This window comes from Sparus aurata, chromosome 5 (genome assembly GCF_900880675.1).
Source record: "Sparus aurata chromosome 5, fSpaAur1.1, whole genome shotgun sequence".
Taxonomy (NCBI): Eukaryota; Metazoa; Chordata; class Actinopteri; order Spariformes; family Sparidae; genus Sparus; species Sparus aurata.
Window position 1 is genome coordinate 17,577,279 of NC_044191.1, and position 22,664 is coordinate 17,599,942.

The 22,664-nt window shown below is 39.4% G+C and overlaps 1 protein-coding gene across 2 annotated transcripts in view; it reads left to right on the plus strand.

Moving 5' to 3' along the window:
• Nucleotides 1-5,129: 5,129 nt before the first annotated feature.
• LOC115581707 (spermatid perinuclear RNA-binding protein-like) overlaps nucleotides 5,130-22,664 on the plus strand; it is a 77,776-nt gene continuing 60,241 nt past the window's right edge. For both annotated transcript variants that reach the window (XM_030417010.1, XM_030417011.1), the window contains exon 1: nucleotides 5,130-5,419. The gene's annotated coding sequence lies outside the window, so the exon portion shown is untranslated. The remainder of the gene's footprint in view (nucleotides 5,420-22,664) is intronic.

Sequence of the window (22,664 nt, forward strand, 5' to 3'; positions counted from 1 at the left end):
ATATTCTTAAACTTTAAAACAGTATATGAAAAAACTATTTAACCACAAGGTCCATTTTTGAGTTGTAGATGTTATCGTTTAAATTTTTCTGAGCACTTCACAGATTTATTGTCCATGATGACCTACAAGTTTGGATTTAAAGTTCATTCTTGTGACTAAAATCTACAATTTTCACTTGGGCAAATTCCTCCGGAGGAAGACGGCATGACGTAGTATGATTTGGGTTTGATTCCTTCAATATCACACACAACAAACTGCTCATTTCAGAGCTAGAATATTTTTAATGAAATGTCTGCATTGTTATCTACGAAGGTAATCCATGTCAGCTACTGTATATTTAATCAGAACAGAGTAAATTATTGACATGGAAACACTTCAACTACATCTCAGGGTTTGCCACAGTATGTGGTATTATTGTTGGCACTGCTGTTGCACAGACAACTAGATCGTTTATGTTTTACTCACAAATAACAGCGACACTGCACAAAATGTGAGTTTATTCTATCATTTAGTCCGTGATATAATTTTTTTTCAATAAAAGAACTGGATCACCAGTAAACCATGCCCAGTGGAAGATAAATTTAAATAAAAATAGTGAAAGTGAAGGTGACACGACAGCTGTTCCTTTTTTCTTTATCCATTTCATCTGTAATCAACATTATATCTAAATGCTCCATTGAAGCAGAAATCTTGTCTGTTGCCAATTTCGTGTGAGTCTTCTGAACTAGTTTTATTTCCCACTAACACATGTTTTTTCATTTAGCAGAATCTCATCAACAAAGACACGGAAGAGTTGCGTTTCTGTGAAAATGAAACTTCAACAATCTTCACACCTTGGCTGTGAATTTTCACACGATTCCTGCTGTTCTTTTCTTGTATTCAAATAAGCTCGGAATCGCAGCACACGGCAGGAGACGTCTTCGTCTATCAGTGTTCAGATTACTGCGGTACAGTGAAAATCAGGGTGAACGTTACAGATGAGCTCCAGAATGCAGTCTGTGAGGTAAACTGTTACTTAAAGAGTGTGGACTTCTATTTCAATTATGCATGATTTTTAATGAATTCCTTTTCCTTTTTTAAAAAAATCGATGTCTTGTGTAAAAAATTCTCAGACAGAAGTCCTGCATCCATAATTTATTTATACTAGTGCAGTGCCCGTAAGAAAAGTGTATTCCTATAAAGAAGTGGGAGGTTAAGTAGCTTTTTCATAGATGGCCAAATGAGGCTGTGTTTGAAGGTGGGACGTCAGGGATATTTAGGTTTGTTGTGAAATCCGATATTCAGGGTATAAGTGGCTGTTTTTGACTATTTTGATTTTGCCATTATATTTCACCTTAAAAGCTATTTACTTGGTGTCATTATTTTCAGCACAACCTCACATGTGTGACTGTACAGTTATTTTTTTATTTTGACATACTGTATTAACACAATGGACCTAAAATCACAAAAAAAAAACATAAAATCCGAGTAGAAAAAGTAGATACATTGTTGTTTGCTAAATTTGTGCATACATTTAAAAAAAATTACAAAGTTATATGTAACTATTTACATTTAAATGCAGGCAATGCTCAGGTCTGCCTGTGCTCCTTAAGAGCTGCACTGCCTGCTCCACATTCAGCTTCTCCTCATTGTTCTGAGTCATTAAACAAAAAACCGACTCCACTACACACTAAACACACTACACCAAACACTACATAACACACTAACTACACACTCCAAACACGCTAAATGTCACAAATCTCTCAACTCTCAATATCGCTGTCTCTACACCGACCGTCGTTGCATGTCAATCATCCGCCCAGGTCCCTCCCACAACTTCCTGTTCCTCAACAACCAAACTTGCTGCTTGGACACTTTCGTGACAAAAGCCCGTTTTTACCGTTTCTTCCTGCACCAGACACAAAGCAAACATGACGGCAATGTTCGCGAAAAAGCGTGGCGGACATTATTTACCCTAGGTCTGGTTTTGGACGTGCCAATGCGTCCGGTCCGTCGCCTCGAGAGGTGGGCCGTGTAGCTAGCGGCTAGCAGCTACACATGAACATCCACAGATTCCGTTTCCACTTTGTTGTCCGCGCGTCACCGGATCTCCTCAGACCCGAACAGACTCGGTCCGGACTCGTTTAATCTCATTAATCCACTACAGTCAGTTTAGATGCACAGAACAGAACAGAACAGAACATAATGGGACCGAACCGCCGACAAAATCCCAGTCCAGCTCGCGCCGCTGCAGGTATAAATCCACTTGTTTCGTCAGGTATGTCGTGGGCTTGAGCTCTGCAGTGGTTGGCTCTGGTGCGCACGTGACTGTGGTGGCTCTGGTGGACAATGCTTGGCGGAATTTGTAAAGCATTTATGAAATAATTTATTCACGGTATTATTGCAGTCCAAGCAAATGCTTAGATGCACACCACTGAACCACGCAGCAGCCATGTTGAAAGTCTCAGGTCAGTGTGATCCTGATCCGCAGAGATATTTGACACATACACACGAACACACACACAGACAGACAGACAGAGATTCCGTGCTTTTATAGAGAGATATATACATATACATATACATATACCGCTGGGTAGTTTGATCTACAAAGTGATGTCGATCACTTACTTTTTAAAACCTTTTAGTCCTTCTTCTGAATGCTGATAAAGTTTTTTTAATGTGAAGAAACAAAAAGTTCTGTCTGACGGCTTGAATGTAAAAGACACACTCCATCTTTAAGCCTTAAAATTGACAGTACGCTTAAAGTAAGTGAAGTAAAAAAAAGCACAATATTCCCTCTGAGTAGATGTAGTTTAGTAGAAGTATAAAGAAGCAGATTTTAATTACTCAAGTGAAGTGCAAGACCTTAAACCTGTAGTTGGCAGGGTACTTGATTAGATATAGTTTTCACCTCTGGGTGTATTTTTAAATCAACTTTTTACTCATTGCAAAAACACATATGAGTAATATACTGTATGTTCCTCAAGCAGCACTACTGAGTAACAGGACACTGACAGTACTGTACATGCTGACTCTGAAACTCTCCTGGTTCATCTTGTGGCGTGAGCTATATTTACATTGTTGCACAGGGTCTATGAGGTCAATCAGGTTGTATCCAAACACACATGCTAGCTGGGTTCATATAGACGTGTGCATTATGAACAAAATGAGACGTCCTTGTATGTGTACATTGGAAATGAAACTGATAACTAAAACTACTCTTATATACTTTTCATTGGCAAATACAAATACATTTTGCATTCTTGTATCCTCATTTCAAGAGTACTCTTTTGTTGCAAGAATCATCAGTTTTATTATGGTTCTGTTTAGGCACTCAAAGCTCTTGGTTGACGTTGATTTAAAACTTTTTATTCTTTTAGAGATTCTCAGTTTTTCAATATCTGACTTTAAAATCGATAATTTTCCTTGACTTTTTCACCAAAAGTGTTTTCTGCAAGGCTAAACCTAATCACATGCTGCAAGTATATAAATATGATTTTTCCATTCAAACTTTATTCTGCTGTGCAATTACAGTGGTGCATGGTGAAAAAAAAGGGGGGAAATTATGTTGCTGACATAGAAATTCAGAGTGTCAACATGTGACCAGGCAAAAACGGTACGACACCAAAGACAGATGACGTGGCTTTCAAAGTAGGTTTTTTAGTTTGATACACGTTAACAATCTCTGTGAATGATGTCTAATTTTGTATTGCAGTGACTCACACAACATAGTTGACGTGTGCAGGGACTCGCGTTCTTTCAGGCCACCGTAAAATTTGTGTCAACAGTCTCAACTTTGTGATTTATGTGTCTTTGGAATGCTTAACCAACCAGTTTGAGGAGCCACAGAGGTTTGAGTGGTTGTTCCGCAGCAGTCTGATTTGGGCTGCACGCAATTTAAAGTAAACAGAGTGCAGGCACACGGGGTAATGGCACAGCAGTGTTCAAATTAGAGGCTACAGATGCAACACGCATATCTGTCTGCTGCATTCAGTTTGCTGCAGGCATTTACACATCAGTCATCGGCTAAAGGGGAAAGCTTGTAAACAGAGTAAAAATAGTTAGAGATAAATGTCCATTCACCTTCAGCCCAGACGGCTTTCCCGATGCAGCCACGTTAAAGTTATGATGTTTGTGGTTGTCACGAGAGGTATATTTTTAGCACAATTTCAAAGAGTTCATCAAAAATACCTCCACTTGCAGTGCCACATCTGCAGGAGACTCTCAACTCATTTTTTTTAAATGTGAAAATAACACTTAAAAAGCCACTGGCTCCAGCTTCTCAAATGAGACTCTGTGCAGGTCTTCTGTCAAGGCGAGTGTTATCCTAACAGTCATGCTGTTGAATTAAACAACTAACAACATGGACTGTGGTGTTCACTTTTCACTGTTATCTGCCTTTTTATTGACCGAACAAATAATTGATCCATCAGCAGCTCTAATCACTTATGACAGACTGTTTGCAATTAGCATACTGAACTGCTGTATATGTAGATGTAGATATATAGATAGACGGGTAGATATACAAATACACAAGTACTCACACAGACTATGCTTACTTAAGCTCAAAACAGATTGAGAATTGAAAAGCAAAACGACATAAAATAATGTTTCTGTTGTTTCTAGATTTACTTATATCAGAATCAGCCTCAAAGTCTGAAGCAGCTACACGTACACATTAAAGGGGCACTATGAAGTTTTGAAGATGAAATTTAAACTCAGAATCTTAATTATAATATCAATTAGGTAAAACAAACTCAGAAGTATTACTTTTTTCCATAAGTGAATAAATAAGCTATTCTTGTAGGAAAATGTTTACAGCTCGGAAGGTGGTAGGGTCTGCCAGCTATATCTAATATTTGTCAATTGTGTTGGTCAGTTTGTGAAGATCTTTCTGATCATAATGTCTTACCCAAAATTATATAATACAACTTTAAACTGCTCATCTTAATATCCCTGTGACCCACCATAAATCTACTGTTTTCCCATAAATATCACATGAAATTGGAGGTACCACATAGAAAATGTCAGTTCTGAGCTGCCATGTCCCTAAAATCTTTCACAGTCTTCGATGTCAAGGGGGCCATCCTGTCACTTAGACGATCTTTGTTTCGCAGTAGCAGGTGGTGGGCGCATGCGCGGCCGCAGCCTCCGCTCCCCCCCGCGCTGAGCGCTGACAGGAGGCTGGCCGGAGATCGTCGCTGCCGCTGCCGCCGCCGCCGCCGTTGTTGTTGTTGTTACCGCTTCCGTCGCCGCCGGCTTCCACTCCACGTTGTGAGCTGCTGTCCGGTTACAAACTGACACCAGAACTGGACTTAATTTCTGTTACGGGGACCACAGACAACACCAACAAAGTGTTTTCCGGGGCTTTGGCCACGCTGACCGCCGACCTTTCTCCTCTCCCGTCCTCCTCCCGGTGCTGAGCGGACCGTCGTTGAAGGTAAGTGTCCGCTTTTTGTGACAGTTGTCGGTGCGGAGGGAGAGAGGGATGAGCGGGCTGCTGCTGCTACCCTGCTGCTGTCCCGCACGGCTCGGTCAACTTCAGCCTTTCCTCCCGCTGAAGCTTCAGGACTGTCTGAGTGTTAGATGTGTGAATTTACTTAAGTGGGTCGTTTTGTTAACGAGGTGGCCGGAACAACGGCAAGTTTCCCTCCGGCCGACCGTCGACCGTTGAGCACGCTGACCGTCCTGAACGTGGCGTGGATACTTCACGTTGTGTTCCCGCTGAAAGACAAAATAATCTGTCTTTCCAGGCAGCCTAAAATTAAGTTCCCATTGTGTTGATATAGTTTGATGGTAATTCATAGTGTTTTCAAAAGATTAGCCAAAAATGTGTTAGCGGAGAAATAATAAAATACCTCAGTGTATAATTTCTTATTTGTTTAATAAGCTTTCATTTAAGTGTGGGAGTTGAATCACAGTATTTCAAGGATGGGTCCAAATTGTCTGAAGTCTGTCTCGATTAAATATTCACATGGCCCGTTGTGTAGAGCTCCTCTCTCGAATTGTCTGAGTACCTTTTATAAAATGTGTCATTTTTTGAATGGAGCTTTGCACAGAAAGGACTGTGTCTATTGTCGCCACCTCCTCAATTATATTCACACCAAGAAGGGATCTCTTCACAGCTTGTATGTACAGAAGGAATAGCCGCAGTGAAAGTTACTATTTCAGTGTTCACAAATGGACCAATTATATTGCATTAACATCATTTTGGAAAGATCTTTACCTTTCCTTTTGAGACCAGAAACGGGAGAAAAGGAACCATTTCTTTAAATATGTGTTTTTTGTATTGTGTCCATGTCATATCAGAATGACATCGCTGCATTGGACTACTCAAGTTATTATTAAACCATGTGATGATGAATGAACTGTGTCAATCTCATCATCCTGACTCTATACATTGACATTTAAGCCATATCAGGAGGAGGTGATAGACCTGGGTAGTGAGAGGTTCACCTGCACCAGCCGCAGCTTGAACTACAGGACTGTGGAGTAGTTCTCTGTTGGTATCAAAACTCAGCACTTTTATTGGTGCTGACTGAAATTTGACTTGCAAGTATCAAAAACTGTCAAGTGGAGCCGGACTGACATATCAGCTGGCCGATGTTGTCATATCACAGATAAATCGGTATCGGCGTAGACAGTTTCAGATGTGTGTCTATGCTAAACTCTGGCTTTTATAAATAAGATTGCAGAAAAAGCAGCTTGGGGTGATTTCTGAGCATTAAATTCCAAGTGGATTGTACCGTTTCAGTGTAGTGATGTAGAATAAACCGCCTCTGCTACATATCTCTGTCCTAAGCATTTGATAACAATATTTAAGGTGTCATTACAAAAGATTTTGGTTTATTGGCCAATATATTGATAGAGGGACCATGGCATCTTATTTCAGAAAACTTTATATGGTAGTGAATGGAGAAAGACAAATATTGTTTTAATGCTGTCTGTAATGAGAAAGTCATAGTTTGTCAAAAAACTAATGAAATATGAGATGTAAATGAAAAACCACCCAACAGTCACGTTAGTGACGTCGTCTCATTGAACCGTCACAGACACCTGTAACTTAAACATTGTAGATCCGGTCCTGCATATTAGCTTGTTTGCAGAACTAACAAACTACCCCTCCATAAAACTGCACTTGTCAATATGGACAGTTTTATTGTGATTTTCACCGTTTTTATTACCCTCTCTGTGCGGAGTTGGCGGCCATGTTGGTGTTGGTAACGTGTGTAGTTCACTGAGCGGTTTAAATTGTGGCAAACTGAGTTTGTTGACTGGAGAAACGATCTTTGAAAAAAAAAGAAGAACATTTTTGTGTAGTTCATGGCACAATTCAAACCACCACCATTCATTTTTTTTCTGAAATAAGGCCCAATGGAGTCCACCACAAGAGCAGTGACTACTGCTCTCTATAGCAGAACATTTTACTCTCTAATGTCCATATCAGTATCGGTGAGCTCTACTGTCAAGTACCAAACGCTGGCCTCTATAGACTGTATTTTATTGAGACAACGTTCTGCTTGTGTTCATATATTTCACGTGAGAATTATTTTTTTTTTTTTGTAAAATGAAAACAGGATGTCATAGAAAAAATGTTCATAGTCCTCGCAGAAAGAGGAAACAGGAAAACATGGCTCGATGCCATTTTGGAGCTCACTTTTCTCTTGCTATTTATCATTTTCCACATGAAAGATATTACTTAGAGGTCTGTAATGAGGGTATTTTATCAGCTCTAGAAGTAAAAGTGATTTTCAAGTGATACCAAGACCTGATGACCATGTCAAAATCATATCGCTGTATTGCTTTGCTAAGTCGAGTTTATGGTGTTGTTTACACGACAGCTGGAGTTAAGTGAGGATAAACTGAAAGCAGATCTGGGGATGTAGCTGTTTACAGTGGGTCTCATCTTCCCGTTGTACAGCTTGATGGGGATGGTTGGTTGGCAAAAAGGCAAGATGGTTGAGGAGCCTGTCATGAACATAGATGTGCACCCTGCTTAAGTTTCAACAACGCTGTCTAACCCCCACCTGCTCCTGAGATGTAACGTAAACTGTTCCTTAGAAGACCAGCAGCTAAATGTGAAAAAGAACAAAAGAAAGCTCTGTTCTTGTTGTCTATTGACGCTGCTTCTGTATCTGCATGTCCCACATTTGCCTGCACCTGAAAAACTCCCCTCTGTTCGCCACAACGCCAGTTCAGATTTCAAGGCCCGGTGTGCTTGGTAAGCACAGTGAGCACTGGCCGGAGCAGGTGGCTCCTTTGAGACGGAGGAATGTAAATAGAAACGGTAACTCGAGCCTAATGGTCATCCGTGGGCGCCTCGGGACCGGCTGCTGCTTAAAGTGTTGACGAGGATGCACCCTGCTCTTGTAAATGAAGCTCAAGTGTGAGTCTGACATTTTGTTTTCAATTAGAGTTGTCCTTTGCCGTGTGTAAGGAATACACAAATGTTTTCTCAACAGTAAATCCTCCGGACAGACTCCGACAGAGGTCTGACCAGTGTGTCCAGGCTTAAAGTCGTTACAGCAGAGCTCCCAGCAGCCTTTTTTGTACTGACAACACAAGGTTTAAAGCTGGAGAGCCTCAACCATTGATTTGAATGATGAAGGTTAATGAGGCAGGCTAAAAGAGTACACAAAAAAGCACTTAAAAATACAACATGTCAATTGATACCAATGGGGAATAATACATTTTACTATGTGATGTCCAGCTGGCTGAACAATCACTGGATTAATCTAATTGTCAGTTGACTCAGTGGGTATTCTAATGATTAAATCATCATTTCAATTCATGGGACAGCAGATGTTTGCCAGCTGTGAGAGGTGGAAACAAATGACAGGTGGACAATGAAAGCTTACTTTAATCACCCCGATGTGATCTGTATTCTGCATGTGATACAAAACAAGACACACGATCGGTTTGCATTCCTTTCTCCAGTATCGATTAGACTATTAAAGTAAGAACTTAGACCATTTTTCATTGTAGAGTTGGATCAGCTTCATTCATACAACTCTGGATTATTAAATGCACCTAAAAGTTTTTTGGCCTGAAAACAGTTCACACTTTCTTGGAAGAGGCCCAGATTTCTACCCACTGACTGCTGTGTGCCAACTCCATAGTTTGTCAATTGAAATAAAAAAAATACAATATCACAATCAACTCAGTGGAATGTAAACCTCGCCAAGGCCTGACAGTGCCCTTTCATTCAATCAAGCCTAATCCAACATCAAATAAAACATTCTTTAATATTCTAGATCAAGATTGATCTGCATCAAATTGAACTCACTCATGGATACCACCTAAGTCAACCTTTTTTTTTTTTAAATCAAGATCAATGCATTATTACCTGAGAAGTTGATGAAAATGACCAAAAATGCCCTTTTTCACAATATTAAAGAAAGTGAGAAGACAAGTTCTGGATCTGTCCCTTTAAAAAGTTAATGTGGTCTGTTCTGAGCCAAGTCCCATCCTCCCTCCAAGTTGTTGTGTAATCCTGTTGACAAACCAACAAACGGACACAGGTCAAAACCTGACCTGCTTGGCAGAGGTTATATATGTTTGATTACTCAATTAACAATTTCCTGGCATTAGTTTTAGTCAAGGTTACTTCTGATGTCACTTATTCAGTATCTCTACATCTACTTGCTGGATATGTAGACAATCATGGTCTCCAGAGGATAAATCCTAGACCTTCTTTGATTTATTTAATGCCATGAGGTCGACATTTTATTTTGTTTTGAAATATCTCGGCACTACCAAGAAATTTGGTGACTGATCAGAGCTGTCAGAAAGCATCTTGTTGAAGCTCCACAGTTTCACACCCTCCACTTGATCGCCTTCCAACATGTCCGCTGTGATGAGCTTCTCCGGAGCGCCGTCGCATTTGCTTTTTGAATAAAGCCCCGGCTGTTGTGGATCACTTCTGGCTCTGCAGTCCACGCAGTGATGGCTGTGATGCCGTCCTTTTGATTCGCCCTCTCAGCAGTATCACACAGTGTATTCATGGCAGGGCTATTTCCACTAAGTGAATATCTCAGGGTGTTTGATATTCCCTGTAGGTGCGCTTCAATTTACATGATGAAAAACATTTATTCAGGGGTTTTCCATATATTTTCTTGCTTTTCGGCAAGAAGAGACCCAAAAAACACATCTATAGCAGAGGATCATGGAAAAGTATAACGTCCATAGTAAACATACTGCTAAAATTCTTTGACCTAAAGAGGCTCTTTAATAGAGTGGTTTCAGCTCAATTCTCTGTGCAGGCCAGTCAAGTTCTTCCACACCAAACAGGGAGAACTATTTATTTTTTAAGCTAGCTGTGTGCAAAGGGCATTATCATGTTCAGACAGCAAAGGGACAAACACAAACTGTTACTACTAAAGCTGAAAGGATTTGCTGGTCAAGTTGAGGTCGAGTAGTCTCAAGATTCTCAGCTGTGAGGTTTTGGTGATTTTCTTTCTTTGTTTTATGTTACTATAAAAAAAGCTAACAGTTCAATTTCATTTATATACAACAAAGGTTTTAGATTAAGGTTTTCCCCAAGAATGATAGCTAAGTGTCTCTCTAATTCAAACTGATTAAATCTGGTAATCGTATGTGTTCAAAATAGGATTTTGGGTTTCAAAATCTATCCACATGACTCAGAGTAAAATGCATGAACTTTCTTTGTGTCTTTTGGCCATCTTTAAGGTGATATGTGTTTTTAGAGAAAGGCCTAACAAAGAAAATAGATTTTTCTGTTTATGTATTCAACATCATCAGCAGTTTACTCCATAACTGCCAAATACCGACCCAGGGTAACACTGCAACCACCTGAATTATGAATTGAGATTATTAATATTTTGTGGTACCTACATCAGCATATTGTTTACTCATCCTGCTGCCAAGACTGAGCATCAAACTCTGCTTCCCTCTCATGTGTTGGCTTGACTGCAGAAGCTACACCTCAGCAGTGTAACTGAACAGGTCTGACGAGGTAAAGCAGTGAAACCTGAGCATAGAGGTTCCTGCTGCCATCAGCTCCATCATCTCTTATTTCACTCACCTAAAGAGCCGGAGAGCTCAGCTCATCCTCCAGTATAAGCCTCAGAAAGTAGCTTCATTGGAGAGTCCTGATGATGACAGAAGAGAAGGAATCCAATCTGGACCAGCCATTGCCCATTTGAAATACATATTATCATCCAGGACACAGGGTTTTTTTTTATTTTTTTTTTTAAGAGAATCCCAGAGGACGTCTTTTCTCCTGAGCTATTTGATGTGCTCTGAAAACAGAAACCCTGCAGCACATGATTCAGGATGTCTGAAATGCAGTAGCTGCCAGTTGCCTGCTTCAGCCAGAAATGGGACTCATTTGCAAAACCCCTCATGGACTTCTGTCAGAGGGCCATCAGCTCACATGTTACATTTACTTTTAAGTAGGGCCGGGACTTTAACGCGTTAATTACGATTAATTAATTACACAAAAATTAACGCGTTAAAAAAATTAACGCATTTTAATCGCACTTATTTTTGCACCGCGGAACGTTTCTCACTGGAAGAGTTTCAGGGGTACCGATTATACTGGAGCACCAACTAACGGTCATGACTTCAGACAACAACAATGAACGAAGAAGCAGATGAGACTGCTTTGGTTGGCCCCGTGGATGGGAAATTTTGTTTTCAAAAGCGGACGGATGGCAGCGTAGATAAGAGCATGCTATTGCTACACTTTATGGCAAAAATTGCACTGGTCGGGGCAGCGTTTAGCTCAGTGGGTAGAGCCCGCGTCCCATGTGCCGAGGCTCTGCAGCGGACCCAGGTTCGACTCCCGGCCTGGGTCCGTTTGCTGCGTGTTACTCCCCCTCTCTCTCTCTCTCTCTCTCCGTTTCCTGTCATATCTTCAGCTGCTCTGTCAATAAAGCCATAAAAGGCCAAAAAAAATATTAAAAAATTGCACTGGTCTGTTGGTCTTGACAAAACAATGTTTTGTTGCTTAAGCTTCTGTATTCAGTCATTATTCTGTGGTATACTAAAATCTGTGTGAAAAAAATTCCTTTTCACTGTTCTCAGGTCAAATATTTATATGCGATTAAAATGCGATTAATTTGGATTAATTAATTACAAAGCCTCTGATTAATTCGATTAATTTTTTTAATCGAGTCCCGGTCCTACTTTTAAGACATGTTGGGGGGGTCACTTACATCCAGGCTGTGAACACAGAATGCACTGTAAATTCCTCCTCAAGCTTTCCCTCCTATACTACTGACTGTTTTTTTTGGTTGTCATTTACTAAAAACAGGAACATCTTTTTTGATGCAGATCAGTGGAGCTGGATAAAAGGATGTTTACTGACTGAATCACTTTTTTTGTATTGGGCCACCCTGTGTTTTTTAGTCCTCCACAGAATTTTCATCAGTGCAGTGGCATAATTGGAAAGAATAGGAAGACTATATTTCTTGACACACTGATGATCTTAGTCTGAACAATGCCAAGCTCAAGTTTCCTTTTCAATTCTTAAAATTGCATTAAGAGATTTATTGTCACTTGAGGCCAGAGCAAGAAGCTGTATACTCAAAACTGACATATTATGAGTCGATATACTGAACGTAAACAGTTATTTACATGATGAGTAGATACAGAGCAACATCATTATTCATTTAGACTCATGTTTGTGCCTACTTTATCAATGTATATCCAATAGTCACTCTCCTTCCAACTCTAGGGAAAATTGTCTGGCTCTTTAGCAGCTAAATACCGTACTATGTTCACCAGATAGTCTCTGACTGCTGCTGGAAACAACTGATTAAAGTGAACCGAACAGTAAAGTTGTGGGCTGTAAAAAACGAAACAAGGACCTGAAACATGCTAAAATGTTTGTCTAAGAGGAACTGCGGAGTTGGAGATAATTTTTCCATTTTCATACCAAAGTTAGTGCATATGTGCGCTTACTACTTCTAAAACTTTACTATTTTCGGCAGACGAGTTTGCCCTTCTGTACTTTTTGGTTTTGGTTTTTTCCCCTCTGGTGTGTCACATTTGGCGTCACAAACGTGCCGGAAAGCAGGTGTAAAGCAGTATTACCGCCAGTGACAATGTTACAGTGTTTATTTTTAAAACATCTTTTACTTCAACCTCTCGTTTAAACTCATTGCCAACTGAACAATGTTTTAGCGTTGCCTGAATGGCGGCAGATGGGAAACTGTTGATATCCTTAAACTCATTTAAAGTCGTATAGCATCACACAAAAGGGGTGAAAATTAGCGAGTCCACTCAATAAATGCTCATGACTACTGCAGAGTCGCTCAACCTGGGAATGAATGCTGTGTTACCATTTTCCTATAAAGACAAAAGCTAGATGTTAGTGGGTGTATGTAGGTTTTTTTGTCCAGTGTGAAAGGGGTCACGTTCACTTTAAAGTGAAACTCTCGCCAAAAAGCAACCAAGGCTTTATTTGCGATTGAATATGAGTCAAACCTTCGTGTAAAAGCATAATTACGACGAAAGAGGCACTTTTAAGATTTACCGTATTTGCGTTTTCGGGCACGTTAATTTTGAACGGGAGTGCTAGGGGCAGGGATACGATGGCATCAAAACTGCTATTTTTAGAACACTAAGAAGGCTCGACACAACATGAAACTTTGCTCGTATCATCACCAGGGTCTCTACCCATGAACACGAGCATTGAGAACATTGTTTGTGTACACAGAGTTTGTGAAAAAGAAGGTTTTTGAACTACTCACGTTAGCTGCTGCAAAAACCTTCTTTTCAGTAAACTCTGTGTACACAAACAAGACCCTCGTGATGCTACGAGCAAAGTTTCATGTTGTGTCGAGCCTTCTTAGTGTTCTAAAAATAGCGATTTTGATGCCATCGTATCCCTGCCCCTAGCACTCCTGTTCAAAATTAACGTGCGCGAAAACGCAAATACGGTAAATCTTAAAAGTGCCTCTATCATCGTAATTATGCTTTTACACAAAGGTTTGACTCATATTCAATTGCAAATAAAGCCTCTGTTGCTTTTTGGTGAGAGTTTCACTTTAAGTCTTTAACATTACACTTTTAACATTGATTGATCTATAATATAAAGCAGATAAATCAGCAGTAGAAACAGATGAACCAGTCACAGTTTCTACACTCCTAAAGCTTTGTTTTAATAATAGATGAGGACATTGTAGTCCGTTTAGTTGAAACTCAGGTCTGTGCTTACTTTGCACCCACACTTTAGACATACCATAGTCTATTACATTTTAGACTTTTATGAGCTTCTTCCTGATCAATTTAGTAAGTCGAGGATCAAGTCAATCGAGTCAAGTTCAGTTGTGATATGATACTGTTCAGTAAAACTTGCTAGTAATTTAAATGTTCAAAGATCAGTGAAACAGTCAAACCTTATAACATTTCTGAAGAATGCTGCAGTAGGCACTAAGTAGAGAAGAGTTTTTCAGCTATTATCAACCAAACTGGAACACAGGAAGTAATGGCGTATCTGCAAGCAGGAAAAAGACACGCTGTAATTTTTAACATCCTTGATTGTGATGTAAATTGAGGAATGTCTCACCCAATGATCTCATGTTAAACATGTGAGCTCAGTTCAGTAACAGCTCAGTGTGAGTCAGTGCTGTTTTCCTGAGCCTCATTGTGGCGCTTCAGTTGTCATGTCGCTCAGGACGAACAGGCCCACCTGATTGTTACCCGTGCCAGGCGGCGTCACTTTTCTTAAGATCTCCCGTGCATATCTTTAAGTGCTGCTTTCCCCGTGAAGGACGGGGTGCCGCTTGTTTGAGGCGTGCTGAAAAAGACACACAGAGAAGCAGAGTAGCTTTGCCAGCAATTTCACAGGGACTGAAATATTCACGCAGGCGTTTCTGCTCTGGCAACATGAAAGGATGGTCTTCATATCATCTTCTGTGCTGGCACATTCAGCGAGATCCGCCAGGTGAAGGACAGAGCTCGTACACAAGTCTCACAAGTCTGGATAAGCATAAAAAATTGATTTCAGGTAAGACCGTTATATGGATTCAAATTTTGTTGTCAACAACATGTTGTCTGCTGCCAGCAATCCCTGAACATAACTACATGACGATGGAAGAAGACTGCAATGAATTTTCTTCTATGCATAATTTTTGGATTATTACCATTTATTACTGATTTCAACTGGAAAAAACAGAGTTCCTCTTACTGCCTGATGTTAATGGAGAGTTTTAGTTTCTCTCTGTGGTCCTAAATCTGTTTTACAGGCTTTTCCACTCTCACAAGACAGTATAATGGAGGCCATGTGAAAGGTTTGACATAGGTGCGGTGGATATGGATAACATCTTTTGTAGCACATGTCATTTTACTTTGTAATTAGGGCCTAGGCAATATATATATTATTTATATATTCAAATCTAGGTAAAGTTTGGACAAACTAGAAATGCTTAAATGAGTAAAGGTTTAAAAAATCAACTCTGAAGTCATGTGAACAGGTTAAAGTACTGCAGGTCAGGAGGAGAGGATGTGTGGTGATAGGCTGGTTTAAGGACCTTATGTTTTGCACTTGATAGTGGTACGTGAGCTGTGAGAGCGATGATGTGCAGTCCAGGATGAATGCTGTGCATCCAGAGCTGCATTAATGAAAGCCATTAGTGGACTGTGCTGCTTCAGACTAAACTCTCCCGCAGCTTTACCTGAGCTCACTGGAGTCCGGGAATTGCATCATGACCCGCAAAAGCTCCCAGGGCTCAGCTGAGGAGATAAAAGCTCAACTTTCTTTGTGTTTCTCATGGTATATTTAGGCTCTGACACTGAGGGGGGTTTACTCAGGCTGTGTGTCGGGCTGTCCTGATGGCTCAGCTGGCTAAATCTGAAAACAAAACACACCAGCCTTTTAAGGTCGACTTTTTAAAGATGGTAGTCAGTGCTAAAGACCTAAACAATAGCAAAACAGTTAAATGTATTTTTGTTCTCATCACTCAGTTGTCATACAGCACAGTGAGGCAGACATACCAGAGACTCTACTGAGTCTAAACATGTTGAATGACTGTCCTGCTTCCATTTATACTTAAAGTTGGCCACAATTACATACCTTCCATTGTTCTGTTTCTGAGGAAGGTAATGTAAAGCTGGGGTATTTGGCCTTCAAATGATATTGTAATATTTTTAGTCTACATCACTAAAATCAAAATGTGAAATACCCCCCAAATCACTTCATAAATGTCAGAACTGGGCGACAAGATCAAATATCACGATATTTTTGTGATCAAAAACCCTTAATATCGACATTGTGATGGTATTGTTGGGCTGACTTTTGGTACTTGACAAAATATTAACACAATGAGATATTTGATACATATGTATACAGTATAGCAGTGTTTCCCCTATATATTATTATTTATAAATATATATTTATTTATATATTAGCAGCGGTGCTCTGATTCGTTAACCTAGCAACACTAGGGGGGTCTGGGGGCATTTTATATTGAAAAATAACCCTTTAAATGGTGACTGCTGGTGAGATTTCGGAAAGAAAAGACAGATTGAGTTCATAATTTGTGTTAATTTTCTGCTTAATTTTCCTTGATATTTATCATAAGCCTAAAAAATGGAAATAAAGTGGCACAATGCGGAAACTAATTTGTTGAATCTAATTTATTTTAAATACCGCTACTTATATACTACTGGTTTGGAGTCACTGGGTCACATGACATGGAAGCTATTGAAAAAAACTCATGATTTCTGCATATTAATATTCATATAAAATAGAAGAAGCACTAAAATACAATTTAAAAAAAACAAAAAACTATGTGTCTTATTCGTCCAGTTTACTACTACAATCTGCTGCTGGTTTGGAGTCACTGGGTCACATGACATGGAAGATATTGAAAAAACTGTAATTATTTTAAATATATTTATGCTAAGTAATTCAATGTCCCTAAATCAGTTTCCAGCGATTCAGAGCCTGTTGTTGTCTGCATCACGTCTGGCTTCGATGAGTCACCTGTTGCAGCCTTTGAATAGGATGACGAGGATTTCAGTCACTCAACTTAAATGTTGACTTATTGAAATTATATAAATAGCAGTGATGACGATGATAATCGATTTTAAGATAACTTGGGGTGTAGTGCTTTCACTGCGTGCAACTTGAATTCGCCATTCACCCGTGATATTAAACCTACAAAAATCATGTCTTTTTTTTTTGCGTAGAATGCAGAATGCATATAGGGGAAACACTGGTATAGTCTCACATCATGATAACTGTATGTAATATTAATTTATTGCAGATTATAAACCATCCAAAAGCTCCAAATTCTGGTTACAGACGACGTCAGCTCACTCTAGACAGGAGGGCCAAATTTAGAGAAAAGCTTCTTTTCTCAGCTTTGTGTGGATGTGGCTTTAAAGACTAACTTCACACTAGACTTTGTAGAGAGGAAAATCTGTGGTAGATGTGTTAATTGCATAGCTGTTTTTCTCCCTTCTAAAATCCAACGAGGAGTTGTTTTTTAAAGACACAATGAAATGCAATCTTGACTTCGTTAATGTAATCTTATTGCTTGTTAAACAGGATATTGGAAAGTGAAAGAATATCTGAAATTGTAAATCATTCAGTGCTTTGTCAAACGGTGATGTGCTGGAAGCTGCATGAAAATGTTTCAATGTAGGGACTGAAAGGTGGAACTGCTCAAAAGTCTATGTTGGTTTTATTGGTTAGATTGTATGTCGATGTCTGCTAGTGCATGAAGGGGTCACCAATATACATTGACTTTCATTGTGTCTTTCAAAGAGTAGTGTTTCAGTCTGACTGGAGTTCTTCGTTTCATGTCATCCTCTTCTTGTCTCCCAACTGTTCTTTTTTCTGATTTTGCTGTCATCGGCTGAGTAAAGACTGAATCTCCCAGAGATCATTTTTATAAGAAAATTATTAGCTTTAATATGTAGTGGCAGTTAAATTAGACAGAGAGAGTTGATTCATTACTTATTAAGCTGCCTGGTTTGTGTTTCGTAATAACTCCATCGTGTGTCAAGTGAGGAGGGTTTTGGGAGCCAAGAAAGATGAGGTGTTTGGACAGTAGCTTTAGCAAAAAAAATATTTTTTGTTTAAGTTATTGGATGCTCCGTTTGGTATCTCACACTGAATTTCCTCATATGAGAGGCAACACTGCTGTCGTCGATTAAAAGACTCAGTAGAAAAAAATACTTTGGTTTCAGCTTGACAACCATGGATTTTCTGTCTATCCAGACAGGTTTTTGTAAGGGATAGATAGGTGGCGGAAACTGTCTTAACTAAAAAAAAAAAATCTTCTCTATACCCCTTCCTTCAAAAACAAAAACTGAGTTTAAAGTTTTTTGCAGAACACATAAAGCACAAGTTAGTTGTTTTATTAAGTTTGTGTTTTCATTTCAAACCCTTGAAAAAAATTATAGTTGATGTCAAAATTCTTGTCTCGTGCAACACATCACATAGTGTTTGGAGAGTTTATATTTAAAAAGAGTAACTTTTTAACTCTTTATGTGAGTCTGATGCTTCATATTTTAGAATCTGCATATAAAGCCACATTATAGGTGGCTGGTTCATCTCCCTGCCCTCCTGTGTGAGCATGACTGCTTCAAACTTGAATAGTGGATTTAGAAGTGCGGATCACAGCTTTATTTGATACCGTAGGTGTTGTGGCAGCAGTTTTGGTTGGGTACAGTGAGGTGAAAAGTCTTAGCTCTGTGCTAACTCTCTGCCTGGCAGTGGATTGTATGAGGTGAATGGATGTAGTGAATTGGCTTCAGCCCATGAAGGCTGGCTGGACAGCTGCCCAATACTATGCCGCTGGATATTATAATTAGCTTCTCACACTGGGACTTTATTCAGAGTTTACAGAGGGCTCCCAGGCAAGTCTGGGAAAGAAATGTAATTCTGTCCATGTATGTCCAAATACTGTATGTAAGACTGCACTAAAAAAAGACGGGGAAACGCTGGATTTTTACTAACTGAAAACGTGACATCAACAATAGTCAACAAGTGGCAGTCATAGCAACAAATCTCTTTGTTTGGTTTCCAAAGATTTTTTTTTTTTACTTCACTGTTTATTGATTTTCTCATATAGTAAGTATCTGGTAATCTTCACTCTTATTCTGTAACACTTTCTGTATTAACTTTCTGTCAAGCACAAACACTCTTTAAACACGAAATCTATATATATCTATGCACATAAAATGTAAATTACATACCTTTACATAAGTACATATCTTTGTCACAAGTGTTTGATAACCACATCAGAGGGATTATTGCTTAAAATCTGTGTATATTGGCCGATAACTCAATATCAGATTTTTTCACTTCCTAATATAAGTATTGGCATTGGCCCCACATATTGAGTAGGTTGGGCTGTAGTAACAAAATGTGGCCTTGTCGCTTATGTACAGTATTGATCAACTTTTCCTTTGTTAAAATCCATTGTTATGAATACAGATTGCTGTAATGTTAATGCTGCATTCAAGTGTCTGAATAAAAAAAACAGGTTTTCAGCCTTCTTACACTGCTCTAAAGCCTAGTAAAAAGGAAAATAAACATGTTTGTCAAATGTCAAAATGTTACTGTACAGAATAGCAAAATAATCATGGAGAATATCTTAAAGAAACCTGTGAAGTGGGCAGTCATTTCCTCAAATATTAAATCCTCCAGCAACATAGACATGTAGACAGCTGATGGGACAAAGCAGAGAGGTTTAGTAAGTAACAATGTTCTGTGAGTGTCTGTCCAGGTTGACTCTCCTGTGAGCTGCTCCGGGCAGAGCTCTAAGCGGTCAGCCGTGCACGGTCATATGATGTCTCCATTACCTTGCTGAGACACACACACACACACACCACACTCACACTCACACTCACACATACACTCACAAACACACACACACACACACGCTGCCTGCTGCTTGCACACACTGCAGGTGACCCGCTTCATGAGTCAGTCTGTTCTGATTGGTTGTTAACAGTGCAGGGAGCTGAAATTTGGTCCAGTAGGTGATCTGCAGCAACACACACACACACTAAAGTCTCCTGACTGCCTTGTTTGTTGTTGTTTAATGAGTCAATTGTGGGGATGTCCTGACTGTCGGTTTCAGAGACTTATTGTAAGCAGCTGTGTTTGCTGTATTACAGCCAGTCCAGCTTTTTTGTTATTGCAGCTGATTCCATCTTGTAACTGATCCTTTAGTACAGTGCCTTAGGCTCAATAATTTCCTTGGAAACCTAGAAAAGGGTGACTGTGGCTCAGGAGATATTTTGAGTTGTCCACTTATTGGAAGGTGGTTTAATCCCTGGATCCCCTGACTGCACGTCAAAGAGTCCTTGGGTAAGATGCTGAACCTCAAATCGCTCCCGATGGCTGTTTCATCAGTGTGTGTGAATGGCTGAGCAAAAAAAAAATCGTAGGACGCTTTGGATAGGAAGCACTGTATCACTCCTGATGAGCAGGTGGCACCTGCATGGCGCCCTTTGCCATGTATGATTCTGTGTATGAATGAGTGAATGTGACATATAGTGATATAGAATGCTTTGAGTAGTTGGCAGACTAGTGAAGTGCTATATTCTAGTCAGTCTGGGCAGTATAATCTTTTATATATTGTTATCGGGATATGAGACTCAAGATTTCCTCTTAGATTTTTTCTGGTTTTAAAGGCTGCATTACAGTCAAGGTTTCTAAACATACCATAAGCATGTAATGCTTTTTTCTTACCCTCTCAATGAAGTTACATAGTGCTGATATAACTTACAAGGGGGCGGAGTGGCTGAGACAGAGACACCATTCACCCTATTACATACACTGTACCATCAGAAGGATTTTGAAGCTGTTATTTTTAGGTAAGAATGTTACATTATGTTGCTTTAAAAAGAAAACTTGTATAAAATGAATGTGTTTTTCTTCACTAGTTTGCAAAACAACTGCACACATGGTACTCAGTAGCTTCCAGGATCAACAAAAAGTGAAAGTTCCCTGTAGTTGCTTTTTAATGAACATCAGTATCATATTAGAGAAGTTGTAGTAAATTTACTTCTTGCTGAATTTGATGTTCAGTAATATGGCTGATAAATAAACATACATCTGAGGATCAGACCGGTGGTTTTGCAAGTTTTAGCCAATTAACTACAAATCATGCAAATTTATATAACTGACAATTTTTTCAGCCATGTTGCTGTTAGACACTTTAATATTTTCTAGTATGTCAGGCATCATTGGTTTACACTAATTCCCATACAATATGAAAATGTATTGGCATGCTTTTCTTTTTGATAAAGATGAATACAGATTTCATAAAATACTTTTTGTACTGTAAAATGGCTAGAAAAAACCAATGTGTGCAGTGTTTCGTCTAGGATTTTTTTCAGCAGCGGGGGCAGGCTCTCCGGGGAGCTGTGGCGGCGTAAACAAATGACACTCGACTGCAGATTTTACTTTTATGCCCAGCATAATCCCCCTTTTTATTGAATGGCTGGCATGGAAAATGGCTTTTTAAAGGCTGAATGTAAAAATAAAAAATAATAACAAAAAATACAACAATAAAATATATATATTTTTAATTAATTTAAATTTAATTTAATTTAGGGTCCCAGCCTGATAGCCTGTGCTTCCCTTTAGGTTTTTCTCCTCTACTCTCATCTTTCTCTCCTGCACCATCACTTTGCTCTCCTGCTCCTTCACGTGGCTCTCCCCCTGCTGTACTCTGCTCTCCTTTACTTTGTTCCACTGCTCCACCCTGTCTAATGTTACTTGTCTTATACGATTACATAAAACATTAACGTTAGATAATCTACACTCACATCACATCTGATTACAAGTGTGAACACAGTTTTTTACCTAACCATCATCATTTGGGTCAGTAAAAGGTTAATGATACCTGACTAGTGTCATCTTCATCAGGTGTCTTTCTCTTCTTTGAGAAATATTTGAACAAGCTCATCTGAAAATGCCGTCAGCAGATGGCGTGTATATATTCGCCTAATGCTGTCAATTAGTTTACTCACGTAAGCGAAACTAAGTTGAGTTGGCACCGGGCCTAATTGATTAAGCTACCGATATGTTACATAACCTTAGATGGCCATCAATATTTTGCGAATGTCTATTGAACTTATGCAATCTATTATAAGTTTTCTTAAGCTAACAAATCTACCTTTTCTCCGGTGAGTAGTTGCCCTATTTTCAAGATGACAATCCTCTGACTCTCTGACCTGGTGCCTGGGTGCTTGACATGATGTCACTTTCAAGGCCGCGCTCTCGTGTGTAATTAACGTCTACTCCAAAGAGTAGATACTGAGCAAGATAGTTATCTAGTTTACCTCAGCACTCGCGACACCTGACCCAGTGCAGGACTCTGCTGTGAAGGTGGAGATATGATGCGGCGGTGGTGTATTTGCGACAATTAAAAAAAAAAAAGAAAAGAAATTTGAAGGAGCGACGACTAGGACTTAGGAGTGGCGAGCCGCCACTCCAAAATGAATGTAGAGGAAACACTGGTGTGTTTGAATTAGTAAAGGGAACTATACCCAAATTCAAACTGTATTCATAAAGAGTGTGTGCATAGTGTACATGATTTCCCCTCAACTAAAGAGAGACCTTATAATCATGCAGGTTGATACTTTGGAATAGGATAAAGATCTTGTTATTTTCATCAAACATAGACCGTAAAAATTGTCATTTCCTCCAGAGAATCATAATGACACACACTCGTAAACAGAAACACACC